At 44.9% G+C, this 2,732-nt stretch overlaps 1 pseudogene; it reads left to right on the forward strand.

Moving 5' to 3' along the window:
• Window positions 1–1,004: 1,004 nt before the first annotated feature.
• Window positions 1,005–1,915, forward strand: LOC141576841 (kunitz-type protease inhibitor 2 pseudogene; annotated as a pseudogene).
• Window positions 1,916–2,732: the final 817 nt, after the last annotated feature.

Genomic DNA, 2,732 nt, shown 5'->3' on the forward strand with positions numbered 1-2,732 from the left:
AGCAAGGCAACTTCTAAGATGGCCCCCAAAGAACCCTGCCTCCTGAGATGTTATCTTTGTATAATCCTCTCCCTCTGACTGTAGTCACTTAATTTTAACCAGTAAAATATGACAGAGATGATGAGATGTCACTGATGTCACTCATGTGATTAGGTTATAAAAGATTGTGATTTCTCTTTTTCCAACATACTCTCCCTTTCTTTCTGGCTTTGATGAAGCAGTCTGCCATTCTGAAAAACCCATGTGGCAAGGAACTGAGCATGAGCCACTAGCAAGTCAGGAACTAAGCTTCTCAATCCAGTAACCCTCAAGCAACTGAACCAGCCAACAATCACACATGAGTATGAAAGCAGATTATTTCCCCGTAGAACCTTTAGATAAGACTTCAGTGCTGGACAGCACATTGATTGCAATCTTATGAAAGACTGAAGAGACTGGGAGGTAATAAATGTGTTGTTTTGTTGTCTTCTTGTGGCAAAATATACACAATGTTTATCATTTTAACCAAAAGTGTATATACCTAAGTAGCATTATATATACATTCACAATATTGTGCAACCATCACCACTATTTATATCCAAAACTTTTTCATCATCCTCCAAAACAGTTTATACTCATGAAAACAGTAACACCTGTTCCCCTGAGCCCAGGTAAAATACTACTACTATATCTGTCTCTATGCATTTGCCTATTCTAGGTTCCTCATGTAAGTAGAATCATACAATATTTGTCCTTCTATATCTGGCTTACTTCTCGAAGCACAATGATTACGAGGTCCGTGTTGTAGCATACATTAAAATTTCATTCTTGGACCACCTTGGGCAGCTGCTTTTAAGCGGCTGCCATTACCTCTAGCGCCCGCCAAGCGTTTGTGGGTGCAGCGGGGTTCTGAACTGGGGGAGAGTCAGGGGTGAGCGAGGAGCGGACTGAAGCATCGTGGGCAAAGGAGCCAGGGTGTCCACACACCTAAGTTCTGAGAAAAGGGCTTCCCGGACATCTCCTGCATGGCGAGAGCCAGCACCACACCCTGGGACCATCTGCGATCACCCGCACCTGAATGCGAGGCGCTCCAGTGCATGTGCGTGGAAAGGCCCTTCCAGCACCTGATCCCGAGACCCCAACGGCTGGTGGCGCGCGGCCAGGTGGAGCCTGTCTTGGCGCAGCTGTGTAGGCAGAAGCGGTGCTGGGTTCTCCTCGCTCTGCTGGCAGCGCTGCTCTTCTCTGGGGCTGAGGCTGCCAATGGAGAATGTGTCATCCACGAATTTTGCCAAGTTTGAAAATAGTGGGAAGATGCTGGGCCGCCATCCCTAGGTGGTCCTACAATGTCACTGACAGATACTGCCAGCAGTTTGTGTATGGAGGCTGTGAAGGGAATGATGATAATTATATGACCAAGGAGTAGTGCCTTGCAAAATGTGCTGGTGTCACAGAAAACACCATTGATGGTCCGGCCACCAGCAGGAATGGAGCAGATTCCTCTGTCCCAAGTGTTCTTAGAAATCAGGATGCTGGTGACATCTCCAGTGATATTTTCAACTATGAAGAATACTGCACTGCCAAGGCGGTCACTGGGCCTTGCCGCGCAGCCTTCCCACGCTGGTACTTTAATGCCGAGAGGAACTCTTGACAACTTCAACTATGGAGGGTGCCAGTGCAATAAAAACAGCTACCCCTCCAAGGAGGAGTGCATGCAGCGCTGCTTCGGCAAGGAGTTGTATCCTGCCCTGCCCCACGGCACTAAAGTGATGGTGGTCCTGGCAGGGCTGTCCGTGATGGTCCTGATCCTCTTGGGAGCCTCCATAGTCTGCCTGATCAGGGTGGCACACTGGCACCAGGAGTGCACCCTCTGCACCATCTGGAGTTCCGGGGACTACAAATGGCAACTGGCAAAGAACACATACATTTTGTGAACGCCCTGTCGCTAAGGGTTTGCCCTCCTCCACCAGCTGTTGATTAAAGAGAGCCTGGGAAGGGAGGGGAGACATGTGTTGAATGCGTGTGTACTTTTTTCAAATAAAGTGATTTGTATTTGTGCTATCATTCGTTTTCTGTTTGTTACTTCAGAAGTAACAAACTTCTTAGGGCTTGCTCCCTGGTCTCCTGGGGTTGGTTTGCTTTGGAAATCCTCTTAGGTTAGGGCTGTGTGTGCAGGTGGTCTGGCCCTAGACTGAAGTAAGCTCCTCTTCGAATTATTTCTTTGTTCCTGATACAGTTTTCTATACTTATGTTGAATCTTGTTTTCTCCTTTCCCATCACAAAAGTGATGTTTTAATAGTTTCCTTCATTTGTTTTTTGGTTTTTTTAAGTAAGCAGAAACATAAGTTTTTTTATTAGGATTCTGAAAGGAAGAAAGTAAGATGTACAAGTTTAATAAAAAGGGGCTTCCCTTCTAAAATTAAAAATAAATAAAATAAAATAAAACATTATTTTTAATAATTGAATAATATTCCAATGAAGCATAGACCACATTTTGTTTATCTGTTCATCTGAAGATGGACAGCAGGTTGTTTCCACCTTTTGTGAACAGTGCCTCTATGAACATTGGTATACAAATATCTGAGTCCCTGCTATAAATTCTTTAAGATATATGCCTTGGAGTAGAATTGCTGGGTCATATGGTACTTCTGTTTTTAATCTTTTGAGAAACTGCTGAAATGTTTTCCACGTGACTACCAGTTTCCGTTGTCCACAGTAATGCATGAGTGATCCAGTTTCTCCACATCCTCACCAAC

Source organism: Camelus bactrianus, unplaced genomic scaffold (genome assembly GCF_048773025.1).
Source record: "Camelus bactrianus isolate YW-2024 breed Bactrian camel unplaced genomic scaffold, ASM4877302v1 HiC_scaffold_41, whole genome shotgun sequence".
NCBI lineage: Eukaryota > Metazoa > Chordata > Mammalia > Artiodactyla > Camelidae > Camelus > Camelus bactrianus.